Source organism: Vulpes vulpes, chromosome 12, assembly GCF_048418805.1.
Source record: "Vulpes vulpes isolate BD-2025 chromosome 12, VulVul3, whole genome shotgun sequence".
NCBI lineage: Eukaryota > Metazoa > Chordata > Mammalia > Carnivora > Canidae > Vulpes > Vulpes vulpes.
Window position 1 is genome coordinate 97,367,705 of NC_132791.1, and position 13,787 is coordinate 97,381,491.

General features: G+C 48.1%; 1 long non-coding RNA gene across 1 annotated transcript; it reads right to left on the minus strand.

Moving 5' to 3' along the window:
* Window positions 1-6,145: 6,145 nt before the first annotated feature.
* On the minus strand, window positions 6,146-7,974 carry LOC140594910 (uncharacterized). Its single transcript, XR_011996183.1, has 2 exons — window positions 7,877-7,974; window positions 6,146-7,627 (listed from the first exon to the last, which is right to left on the minus strand). It is a non-coding gene; the product is annotated as an uncharacterized lncRNA (long non-coding RNA).
* Between the last annotated feature and the right edge of the window lie 5,813 nt (window positions 7,975-13,787).

Below are 13,787 nucleotides of genomic sequence, written 5' to 3' on the forward strand. Positions count from 1 at the left end.
AGGGTGACCCTGGGGACTCTTGCAGCTGGTGATTGAAATGAAGGCAGGTTGTAGAGGGCTATGCCTTTTACTTTGAGTTTGGCCAATCCAGAGTTGCCATGAGGATGATTAATTGATCATTGGCCACAAGGTTGAACTCAGTCTCCAGCTTCCTTTTCTCCCCAGAGGCTGGGCTGATATCAGATGGATCAAAGCCCCAACCCTCTATCATATGGTTGGTCTTTCCAGCATGGTCAGCTACCATATCAAGTCAACCTTGTTAGCTAATCTATCAGATATCATTGGAAGGGCCCGCCATGAATGACAAAGACATCCTCACTCGGGAAGTTCCAAGGGTTTAGAGAGTGCCTCCTAGAAACTTGGGACAAACACCAGCCAATTTCTTAAGTACCCACCAATCCCTCAACTGCTCAGTCTCCCTTGCAGCTGGAGGTGGCCATGGCACACAGCTCTAGCTGCTAAGACCTGGATGAACATTTGTTGGAAAGGAATATTCTTACCACCTTCTGTTTCCACCAATCCACCTCTTCTTCTTTGTCTTGAATTTTTTTTTTAAGATTTTGTTTATTTATTCATGAGAGACACAGAGAGAGAAGCAGAGACACAGGCAGAGGGAGATGCAGAACTCGATCCCAGGACCCCAGGGTCACGACCTGAGCCAAAGGCAGACGTTCAACCGCTGAGCCACCCAGGTGCTCCTTTAACTTGAATTTAATTGCAGTATTTGGAGCTCTATTACAGCTTGGACAACTAAAGCAACAGGGCAAATACAGAAAAAGTTTTTTCCCTCGTGTTGTTTTTCAGTGTTTTTCAGTCCTTTCACTAAAGGATCCCACTTGTCTGCTGCAAATTTTTCATTACGTGAAAATGTAACCCAAACTGGCCTAAGCTGTCATCATTTGGGTGCTCTTGCCTGCAGCCATAAGCTCTCCTGACACAGCATCTTGAATTATGTTGATTGGCTGCTTGGTTTCTTTCTGAGAATCTTCTGCTCATGTTCTTTTTTTTTTTTTTTTTTCTTCTGCTCATGTTCTTAGCTCATTTTTCTATTGGGTCATTTCCTTCGTGTGTGTGTGTGTGTGTGTGTGTGTGTGTGTGTTTTATTTCACATGCAGATATATTTTTAAAAATACAATGCTACTAGGTTTTTACATCATATTCACTTTAAATATAATTTTTATTTTATTTACTTTTTATTAAGGTATAATTACCATGTAGTGTTATATGTATTTCAGGTATACAGTATAATGACTCAACAATTCTGTACATTATTCAGTGCTCATCACAGTAAGGAGGATCCCCAAATGTCACCAAACAATGCTATTACCATCTTATTGGCGATATTCCCTATGCTGTACTTTTCATCTCTGTGGCATATTGATTTTGAAACTAGAAGTTTGTATCTTTTAATCCCCTTTATCTATTTTACCCATATCCCAGTTTGTTCTCTGTATTTAAGAGTCTGGCTTTTTGTTTGTCTCTTTTTTTCCTTTGTTTTGTTCTCTTAAATTCCACATATAAGTGAAATTTTATGGTATTTGTCTTTCTCCGTCTGACTTATTTTACTTAGGATTCTATCCTCTATCTCCACCCATGTTGTTGTGAATGGCAAGATTTCATTCTTTTTTACAGGCTGAATAACATTCCATTATAGATGTGTACATATAATATGCATTATACTCCATAATTCCATCATACACACACACACCACAGTTTATCAATTCATCTATCAAAGGACACTTAGGCTGCCTCCATATCTTGGCTATTATAATAATGCTGCAATAAACATAGGGATGCATATATCTTTTTGAATTAGTTTTCAGATTTTTTTGGGTAAATATCCAGTACTGAAATTACTGGATCATATGGTAATCCTATTTTTTAATTTTTTGAGGAAACTCTATACCCCAATTTGCATTCCCACCAACAGTGCATGAGAGTTCCTTTTTCTCCACATCTTCGCCTATACTTTGTTCTTATTATTTTAGATATTAGAAAAATATCCTTTGTCTAGAATCCATAGTGCACACTTTTTTTTTCTGTAGCACATTGTCATTTGTCTTTTAACTTTCTTTTCAGTGGTTTTACTCTAAATTACTTTTTCCATTTCAGTGTGGTCCTATTTGTCCATCTCTTCCTTTTTGCCTTTTGTGCCTTGTATCGTTCTTAGAAATGCTTTATTTTCTTCGAGGGAATGAAAATACAAATCTGTGGGGATAGAAACATTATTTTATGATTTAACTTGCTACCCTTACACTTGTTTTGTCATAAAAACAAGGTTAGACATTAGCAGCAGATAGCTAGCATTAAAGATTCGCCAGGCCCATTTCCCTCTTTTCCAAGAATCATATCATTTAATCTTTATACTAGAAAGCAGACACTATTATTGTCTTTATTTCGAAGATTAACTAAAGCTTACAGGGTCTGTGCACCTTATTCAAGGCCATGCACCCTACTGCAGGAATAGGCTTAAACCCAGGCAGTCTGAGTGGAGTCCATGCCCGTAACCACTCTGCTACACTGGTACGATCAGAGGAGTCTCCATTTATGTCTCCCTTGTGTTTCTCCCAGTCTGTCTCTCGATTATAAGCACTCTGTGATGTTTTTAGCTTTAGGGGATGGCCTCATTTGATAGGTTCTGATTCCAGCAAACTCTGTATTGGGTCCCTACCTACATATACTTTGTTTATCACCAAGCTTACTTTAGAATTTGGGACCTGAATGTTGAATCAGGTCCCAGAGCTCATGAGTGTAAAGGTTCTTCTAGCAGCTTCTGTTTTGGGCTGGTTGTGGTACCAAACATGATTTAAGGGTACTCTTAAATGGGATTTGTTTCAGTCCAGTATCATAAAACATGCAGACATGGAAATGAAGAAAGAAGTTTGCCATGTTCACAAATCCCTATAAACAGTGCTGCACACCATGCACAGCCACATGGGGAGGCATGGGGGTTGGTCAGGACGCAGAGGGCAAGGGGTGAGCAAGGGCCTTTATTATGGTTTCTGTGGGAGGGCACACACAGGCTTAGTTAGGATTGGCTAGGCTGAATAATTTCAGTGGACCCTCGTGGCTTAGGGACTGCCCCTGGTTGTCTGGTACCTGGGCCTGGGGTGATCAGGGCCTGATGTAAGGGCTCAGTAGAGAAGGTGGGGGAATGTGAGCCCTGGATTGGTGGTTTGCATGTGAAACGCCCACTGGCAGGTGAGTTGTCTGCTATCTCAAGGCACTGGCTAACCCTGGGAAGGGGCATCTCCCCAGGCCAGCAAGACAGACCCCAAGATGTCAAAACTTCATCATGAGCCTGGGTGGCTCGTGGTTGAGCGTCTGCCTTTTGCCCACGTCATGACCCCAGGGTCCTGGGATCAAGTCCCACATCAGGTTCCCTGCGGGAAGCCTGCTTCTCCCTCTGCCTGTGTCTCTGACTCTCTCTCTCTGCGTCTCTCATGAACAAATAAATAAAATATTTAAAAAATATATAAGTATTATAAAACAATTATTGCTTTCTCTGCCTGGCACTTTTCTTGAGGACTGTCTCCCTTTCTCTACGTTATGATGCAGGAGCAGATGCCATTGCCTCACATAATTGTCTCCGTGGTTTTATTTTCTAAATTTCTTTTTAAGATTTTGTTTATGCAAGAGAGAGAGAGAGAGAGAGAGAGCACATGAGGGGGAAGGGCAGAGGGAGAGGGAGAGGCCGACTTCCCGCTGAGCAGGGAGCCTGATGTGGGGCTTGATCCCCAGACCCCTGGGATCATGATCTGAGCCAAAGGCTTAAATGATTGAACCACCTAGATGCTCGTCTCCATGGTTTTAGCAATTGTCTAAGGAGTGAGTAGATTATGTTAGGTGTCCAAGTCCATTTCCAGGATTTTTCAAGAAGAGCTGGGACGCACTCCCAAGGACCTGCGGAAGAACGTGGGTATCCAGTGGGAGAGAATGGGGTTGCAGTATAGACAGTAACAGGGAGGAAAGGAAGCGAGGGAAGCTGGGGCATTCAAATCTTGCACCCAGTCATCCCCGAAGCTGACTCCATCTCTGTCCTTGATTACAAGAGCCAATGATTTGCTCTTTTGCTGAAATTAATTCGAATTGGATTTTCCTCATTTGCATTTTATCTTAACGGAAGGAAAAAGAAATGCATTTTAATTTACTCTTGGAAAGTTCCATGTTTGCTTTTCAAGAAGGGCTTCACCACCTAGGCAGCAGCTCTCAAATAAGGTGGCATTCCAGTGATTTAATAGCTAATAAATTAAATTTCCTCTGAGATGGCCAGACAAATATTAAGAGGGAACTTCTAAGGCAAAATAAAAGTGGGTTTCAGTTGGGTTTAATCATCTCTATTTTACAAAGTTAACTTAGTGGTGGGGGGTGAACCAAGAACCAATATGCACTCGAGGAAGCTGTAGGGCGAGGAGAGCGTTAGCTTATGAAGGTCCTTGGCGATCAGGTTTTAAGAGCGTGACATTGTGGGCAATTAGACAAATCTTTCTCCAGCAAATACCACTCCCTACCCGCCCCTCAGAGAAAGGAATATTAATGGGAGATCATCTCTACTGTCTGTAGGTGATGCTTGGAAGGGAGGTGTGGGTGGGAACTGTTTGTGAAATAACAGGAATCCTACTGCAGTCACTAGGAAGATAAGCTGGCTCTGGGCCTGTCCAACGCTGGCAAACCCACCTGTGACTCAGTGTTTCTCAATTGCTTATGCTTATCTTGCTTCTAATCCTGTTTACTTAACTTTTGACTCCTCTTTCACATGCAACATGAAATGTTCATGACTTTTCTAAAAAATGCACATTGTAAGCATTCTTGGCCTGTGTGCATCTTTTTGCAAAAAAAAAAAAAAACCCTCCAAATGGAAAGCACGGTACTGCCCAGGCCTGGTCCCTCACGCAGGAGAAGGGAACCTGGAATGGTTTCACTGTGTTACTAAAGCTGGAGGGCACTTGGGGTGGTGGGGGCTTGATTGGCTGTGGGGACACTAACACAACAGAAGCCACAGTCACACCCACGCATGCGTTCTGAGCGCCGTCTCTGGGAGTCAGGGCCAGGCTTCCCAGTGGGCATTTTTACTTCTGTACTCACTATTAACAACTGACTTCAAAAGCACAGAATTGGGAATCCTTCTCCAAATATTTCTGGATTGAAAAAATATTATTAGCATCGCCAAGCCAAGCCTTGCCCTTTACCTTTTTTGAATGCCTGACCTCTTCCTGTGGCTCTTTTTCTAACGCTTGACTATACCTGTCCTTGGAATACAGGTGTGTGATGTTCCTATTGCCCTCTTCGACCTGCTTCCTGGAGCCCTGGAGGCAGGGGAGGGGGGCGGGGGGGAGGGTGACAGATATTTAGATAATCGCCGGGAGAATAAGGATCTCTTTTGATTATTTCCACGTGCATTCAATTTGTGAACAAAACTCTGACTCTCAGGGGCAGTCCCCTTTGTTATTAATTATTCATTCATTCATTCATCTATTCAGCTACGTGTTCAATAAACATGTATTAAATGCCAATTATGTATGAATAAGACATTGTCTTTGTCCTCTTAACGCTCTTGTCTGTGTCCTCCTGAAACTCATGTTCTAATTATGGAGACAGGCCTGTGAATAAATAGCCGGGTGACAGTGTGGTAAGTCTCATCCCTGTCATCTGCTGCCGATTTGGGGTTGTTGAGAAATCCTCCCTCCAGAGGAATGAAACTCAGGGAGCCTCTCCACATGCCAGGGACTAAACAGCGCACACCTGCTAGCTCACTGCATCTTTTCAACAACCCTCTGGGATCAGGGGTGTTGTCAGTGTCCTCATTCCCTCATGGGGAAACTGAGGCTAATGGGCAATAGACGACATCCTGGATATTGCACATGTGGATGAGGACATGGCCAATCTGACCCCTCAGTGTGTGCTCTCTGGTGAGTGTCTCCTCCTTCTAGTAAAAACAAACAACAAAACTCTCTCTTGGGTTGGCAACTGGGATGTCACCCTCTCCCAGGTTATCTTCCCTAATTCTTCCCCCAGTCCTGAGGGGACAGTCCATGTTCCTCAGAGACTTGTCACTGGCCCTCATCTCCTTCTGTACCTTCCACAGGGTGGATGACTATAACACAGGCTGATGCATGCAAAGACGTGTAGGCACACAGTGGAAAGATGGGCTGATTCTTATTTAATCTTTTGCATTTGCAGAATGTAGGATGAAGGGCACCACGGTGCCTTACAGGGTTTTCGGGCAGAAGGAAATCTAATCCACACTAAAGGTTCTAGACATAATATGAACAGGATGGCCCAGCATTATCGTACTTTGGAAATGCCCACGTTCAAAGGAAAAGGGCATCAGTTTTGTGGCTGCAGGGGTAAGTGTCCTGTCCAGGGAGCAAGTCCTGTGGCCTGGGTCGGAGCAGGCAACTGGAGCCACCCGAGGAGCATCCATCACGGGCATACGGCCAACATCTGGAGAGCTGCCTCCATCTCCTGCATCCAGCTGCGCGCTTGGCAAGGGAGCAGCACTTTACAGCTGAGGTTCTGCTTCAGACTTTTTTTTTAAGGTTTTTATTTATTTATTCATGAGAGACACAGAGAGAGAGAGAGGCAGAGACACAGGCAGAGGGAGAAGCAGGCTCCCTGCAGGGAGCCCCACATGGGGACTCGATCCCAGGACCCGGGGTCATGGCCTGAGCCAAAGGCAGATGCTCCACCACTGAGCACCCCGATGGCCCCTGTTTCGAATTTAGTGATGTAAGTATGGGGTCTCCCTATCTGAAGGGAAAGGATCATGTTTGTTTTTTTAAAGCATCTTTCCATAAGCTCTGCAGCGCTCCGAATCCCACTGGATGTGAGCAACGTAAATGATTTGTCTGACAACCCACTTGCCACCCGCATAAAACATCCCACAGCTTCTCTTCCTGCTCCTCGAGGCCCGGGCGGGTCCCCAGGAACAAGGAGCCTGGGCCCACGGGGCAGCCCCGGGAGGGGCTACAGGTACCCGACAGCACCCCGGAGCCCACTGGGTGGGCTCCTCTCCCTGCCCGCCTCCCTCTGTGTGTCAGACGTCGATTGGCCCCTCACCCCAGGACCTGACTCTAGCTCCCGGAATCCCCTCCTTTGCTCATCATGCCAACGCTGACGACGAGCCCGCTGAGAAGGTGATTGTGCCACGAGGACCCAAGCTTTTCCCCGCGTGGACCTGGAGGCTTTCATGGTTGAGAGTCTCGTAGAAGCTGCAGGCACGTGTGCGCTGAAGGCCGCGACGGGGAGGCCCGGAGAGCTGCACACAGCCTCCCCTCTCCCCTCATCCAGGAGCCCCGAGGCTGGGAGCCTCAGGCTGGGCAGGTGGAGGTGGCCCCATAGAGACAGGTGCACGCAGCCGGGTGGCCGGGCCCTCATACCTGCTTGTGTCAGGCCCGTAAGGCGGACAGCAAGAATCAGCGCCCCGGATCCAGGGGCCTCCGCTCTGTTCCCCGGGCCTCCAGGCTCCTGTTTCTGTCCTTAGTTTTCATGGAAGAGGGCAGGCAGGGAGAGGCAGCAGGGGCGGGTGGGAGGGCAGGGGCAGGAAAGAAAGAGGAGACGAGCGTCCTGCAGGAGGTCGCGCCTCCACGGCAGGGCTGCAGGTACGACACCGGATGCTCAGCTACAACTGAAATTCAGATACAGCAAAACCCTTTTAAGTGTAAGCATGTCCCCGGCCCTGCCTGCATTCTTACTCGCTAAGTCGGGCAACACCACCTTGTCATCCTGTTCTCCACACCTTTCATCAAGGTGACCCCTCCCCTTCTCACAGCTTCCAGATCGAGACTCCCACCCACCTCCCCACTGTGCCCCCACCCCCACCAAGCCTTTGGGGGACCTGCAGTCAGCTTGGCTCTCGGATGCCGTCTCACCGCACCTGGGACAAGTCAGACTCTCCTCCACCATCAGAGCCCAGCCCTGCTGGCTTTCCCCGAGTGAGGACTGCAGCGCTGCTTTGCTGGCATGGGATTGTGCAAGTCCTGCAGGCTCCCGCCTGGCAGAGTGGTTTCAATCTGTGCTTCTGGAATCCTAACAGTGCATGAGTCACCCGGGGGAACCGGTTAGGGGGCAGATCTGAGTCACTAGGTCTGGGGTGGGGCCCGAGAGTCTGCATTTCCTAACATGCTCCCAGGGGCTGTCCAGTGCAGCTGGTTAGAAACGGAGATACAATTTAGATTTGAAGCAGAACAGCGACTCGTCCCACACAGCTTCAGTGTCGTGTGACTCCTGTTACGGGCTGAACTGTGTCCCCCACCCCTCCAAGAGGCATATGTGGAAGTCCCAGTGAACTTTTGAGGTGGATATAGAGGGAAGACAGTGTGAAGATCCGGGGAGAAGGCCATCTGCAAGCCAAGAAGAGAGGCCTCAGACGGAACCAGCCCTGCCGACACCTTGATCTTGGGCTTCCAGCCTCCAGAATGGAGAGGAAATATGTTTGTTGGTTAAGCCTGTGGAACGTTATTACGGCCACCTTAGCAAATTCACACTTGCTCCTTAGTGGGAGCAGTGGGGCAGGGTCACCCAGTGGGACCCATGGCACCTTGAAAATAGAGGAAGAAGTAGCCCGTCAGGGAGCCAAGCAGAGCAGCCATTCTTGAAAAGGTTTCACTTGCGTCCCAGAATGTAGGTCCTGGAGAAATGTGATGCTGACCTCCCAGTCAGCCGTCCCGTAGCTCATGTGATCATCACAACCCCTTAGTCCCCGGGGTGGAACACTGATCAGGGCTTTAATCCCCACAATCCAGACAAATAAACTGAGTCACACGTGAGCATGCTGTCTTCAGAGGCCACCAATTATGGCAAAGAGGAAGAAAGGAAGGGGACAGGAGAAAGAAGAACTAAATTTCTCTCTAACGATTTCTACTTTTCCAAAATGAAGCTTCAATTCAGGATTAATTAAAAGAAATCATTTTCTTAGTCGGGTTTGCCCTCTCTCCTTTCTCATTGGGGCTGGGTGACATTTTGGGGGCTTTACAGGTCACTGAGGCATCAGTGGGGGGGTTGAGTTGTTGCCATCTGTCCACTGTTGTGGCCACCACTTCCCACACCACACCAGCCCAACCACGGGCATCCTCTCCTGTTGGCATCTTGAAAACACACATGCTTCACACCTGGGGCCCAGTCATTGGTCCTCGCAGGAGCTCCACATCCCCTCACCTTGACCTCTAGGGCCCCCTGGTCACCCAGTTGCTCCTCACTTACTCCTGAGCCAGTTACCAGGGTCCATTTTGGATGCCCTCCCATGTTGTCTGAGCCCACAGGAGGCGGCTCTGGGCCCTCCCTGCAAAGACCATGCACATTTCTATTCTGACTCCACCAGGCTGAGTGGGGGGCATCTGCTAGGCCTGCAGCGTCCCCAGACTTCACCCAGAAAGTGAGGCATAACCTTCTCTGCTCTGGAGTTCACAGCATATTTGGGGGTCCTCTCATCCTCTGTCCAGGGGTCTGGGCACAGGGGGACACAGAGCAAGGCCCCTGCCCTAGACCAGCACTGCTGACCAGCTCTGGTGCCTCCTCAGTGTCTCCCTGCCACCTTGCCCTCAACCATCCATCCGGGGTGCTTAGTACCCAGTAGGGGGTGGAGCAGGGTGAGGTGAGTGTCGCTGTCGACACAGCTCATCTTCCCAAGTCATTTAGGCATTAAATTCATGCCCTTGGCCCTTCTGAGTCTGGGCTTTGGAAAAGAAAGAAACCTTTAGACTCTTGCAACTCAAAAAGTTGTTTTGCTTTGTTTTGTTTTGTTTTTTTTCCCCTGAAATTAGTGCCTCTCTGATAGGTTTTCGAAGTCCATCTTGAAATCCAGATGCCAAATATTGACTCCCATTTTTGCTTTTGCTGCCCTGTTGTAGCAACCCCACTGCGAATGCAGAGAAGAGCCTCAGAGCTGTCTGGACGGGGAAGGAAAAGGCAGAGGTAAGAAGAATCATAAGGGAAAAACAATTCCCACAACTGCTAAACATTATCACACAGCACATTAAGTAGCTCCCCAAACTCTTAAACCTTTTTAATTTCCTGTGATTTCAAGGCTTCTACCCAGAAGCAGGCCCTGGCTCTCTGAGCCACCAGTCACAAGAGCCAGGAGGTGGAAGCAACCAAGTGTCCATCAACAAATGAAAGGATGAACAAAATGTGGTGTCTACAGACCATGGAATATTACCAGCCTCTAACAGGAAGGAACTTTGGACGCCCACTACAACATGGAAGGATCTAGAGGGCATTATGTTCAGTGAAATAAGGCAGCCAAGGCAGCCACAGAAGGACAAACACTGGGTGATTCCACTTCTGTGAGGCTCCCGGAGTAGGCAAGTTCCTAGAGATAGGAAGTAGCCTGGGGGCTGCAGGGGGCTGGGGAGGAAGCAGCAGTCGGTGTTCGGTGGGTGCAGAGTCTCATTCCGCAACCCAAGAAGCGTTCTGACAGCTGCCCGATGACATGGCTGCGCTCAGTGCCACCCGAGGGTGCACCATCAGGGTAGACATAGCTCGAGGGGTAAATTTCGTGCGTGTTCCACTACAATTTCAAAACTCACAAAATGAAAGAATGTTAGTAAGAAAAAAAAAATACAGACTCCTTCCTGTTCAAGCCCAGGTCTCCTGCATCTTGCTGTTGAGGACAAAGAGCGCTGGTGTTTCACGAATTCCCCAGGGGGTTTGGGGGAACCAGTTCTTATTATCATTATTAAAAATACATGAGAAAAAAATAAAAAATAAATAAAATAAAAATGCATGTGCGAGCTAGGGTAGCAGGCAGGAGGTGAGGACCGCTCAGAGGTGGGGGCTGAGTCAGTGGAGGCAGGTAATGAGCCCCCGCCCCCCAGGAGCCCTCCAGGAGGGCTGCTCTGCCTGCAGACGGTAGAACTAAGTCAGCCCTTCGGCATTTTGACACGTGGTGCTCGACTCTGAAAATCAAGTCCCACATCTTGAATCCATAAAGGCTTCAAAGGGGTGGAGACGTCCACCTAACTGCAGAGGAAATTCTCCAAATCACAGGGTTGCAAATCTAAGCTGTCTTCGAGGCAGCTCAATGTATTCACGTCCTGTCTGTTTTTAACTCAGACCCAGAAAAGACAAAATTGGAAAAGGAATCCTGCTGCAAACACAGCCTGGCTGCGTCTCGGGGGTGAAATACCACCAGGGCTTGGCCCCACCAACGGGCAGCTCCGGCCACTTTGCCAAACGCCGGATGCGTGAGATGCCTCATGACATGTGCTTCTCTCCTGCTCCCGGCTCTGCTGTGAAAACGACCGCATCCTCCCTGCGTCTTTCTTGTGAGTTGGCTGGAAACTATCATTACCCCCATGCGAGGGGGAGCTGCGCGGTGGCCTGGGCCCCCCAACTGTCACAACTTCAGAGAGTTGCAAGTAAGAGCAATTTTGTCCAAGCCTCTGACAACAAGAGGCCGGGTCTACAGGGAAACAATCGTCCCAGGCGAATGTGACCTTGAGGAACCACCCCACAGTTGAGACATCTGTCTTTGTCCCCGTGGGAAGAATTCTAACCAACACCCGGCATGGACGTGTGTGTACATTCCGTACTCCAGCCGATCCCAAACCACAGCCTAGAAGGCGTACCCTGCAGGTGGCATCGCCCTCTTTTATAGCTGAGGAGACAGAGAGGAGATTGTGCAAAAGTTGAGCCTCTGAGCACCTGCAATTTGAGGTTTTGAGCTTGAAGTCTTTCCTTCCTTTTTCAAAAATCCAACGAGCCTGTCTCCTTTCTCATAGAAATCTGCCTGGCTCAGGCATCCAGTGGCCTTCCCACAGAGAAGTTGGGGACAAGGGAGGACACTGCACAGGTGAAGCCGGTCGTTGTGATGGGAGGGGGGGTGTCCCTGCTTGAAACAGACCGGTTGTGATGGTGGGTGTGCTCTGCGCTGAAGACTTCAGTCATAGCCTCGGTGGAGGCAAGGTCTTCTTAGAATTGGCCAATTGTGCTGGGGGGTGGGTCCTGTTCGAATAAGCCCATCATGACCAGAGGAGGGTCCTGGCTAGAACAGACTAATCTTGGTAACCATTGCTCTTGCCCTCTGGCTCCAGACTGGCTGATGAGAGAGGAGGGGAGGGCTGGCGAGTGGCTTCTAGAACATGATCTTGAGTCTTAAAAAAAAAAAAAAAAAAGACTCAAGTAGCCAACAAGGTCACATAGCACGCTGCTAGACATTTATGAGGAATGCTTATGGTGCCTGAAACTGTGGTGGCCACCCTCCAATCCTGAGGGCACCACCTTGAGAACAAAGCTGGACCACGGGAGGACCAGTTGGAACGTGCACTCCAGGTCCTTGATGATGGCTTTGAACTGCTGTCCTGGCCACGCCCGGAAATCTCCTACCTCAGGGATTCTTGTGCGAAGCAGTAAGATGCTCCTATTGTTGCAGGTCAGGCTGGACTGGGCACATCTGAGTGGAACCATTTCCACGTGAAAAGTTGGCAAAATAAATAACTAAAATGCTACAATACTCTAACAAACAGGTGCTTTATGGAGAGGAAAGGAAAGCTTGCGTGACCATCAGGATAGAACAAGAGACATGGTGGCGATTTGCCACGAGGTAGGAGGCTTTGGGTTATGCTTTGGGTTGCGCCTGCCCCATCTACTTCTTCTGGGTGCCCAGCCTGTGCAGGACAATATGGGGGCTATAAAAAATTATTTACTTAATGGTGGTAAAATAGACATAGCATGAAATTTAAACCATTTTTAAGTGTTCTGTGCAGCGGCATTCACACTGTTGTGCAACCATCACCACCATCCGCCCATGGAACTCAGCTTCCCAAACTGAAACTCTGTCCCCATTAAACATTAAGTTCCCACCCCCAGCCTCTGGTGACCATCACTCTACCTTCTGTCTCTATGGATTTGACTACTCTAGACACTTCGTATAAGTGGACTCATCCGGTGTTTGTTCTTTGTGACTGGCTTACGTCACAAAGGCTCATCCATGTTGTGGCCTGTGTCAGAAGTTCCTACCTTTTTGAGGCTGGCTAGTATTCCATTGTATGTAGACCTCACATTCTGTGTATCATTCATCTGTGGATGGCACCAGGGCTGCTTCCACTTTTGGCTATTGTGAGTAATGCTGCTATGAACATGGAGCACAAATATCTGCTCTGGTGTCTACTTCCAATCTTTGGGGGAATATACCCAGAAGTAGAATTACTGGATCACATGTCGTAATTCTACCCTTAATTTTTTTCAGGAACCGCTACACCGTTTTCCAAAGGGGCCTCACCATTTCACCCTCCCACCAGCAGCGCACCAGCTTCCAAGTCCTCCTCGAGAGGAAATGTATTGCAAAGCACGGGATCAAGGCAAGAAGAACATCCACTTAGGAGAAGGTGTCATCAAAGCTTGTTCACATTTAAGAGCAAAACCGTGGCCTGCATACGATTATTTTTTTAAATCTCTCTGTATAATTTCAATTAATCCTGTGGTGTGTGGGGAAATGACGTATGTGTATTACAGTTTAATTGTGGCAGAGGCAGAATTTTCTACCCAAATATGGATTTTAAGAATTTAGGTTGTAAAGGACTGGATGACACACAGCCATTTCTCACGGGTCTCAGAGCGGTCAGAGAAAGTGAGGACCAAAGGGGTGATGACATGTAGGATGGGAGGAGGGAGCCACAGGGAACCCCAAACATAGGCCAACTCGAGGCAGATTCACATGGAACCCAAAAGAAGTAAAATGCCCAGGAGGCCTGAGCAATGTCACTCTGTAAGTGAGGGCTGGAGACATTTTCATGGGTAGAGACCAGAAATCCCACGATTTTACGGAATGGGGCAGGCTCTATTTTATC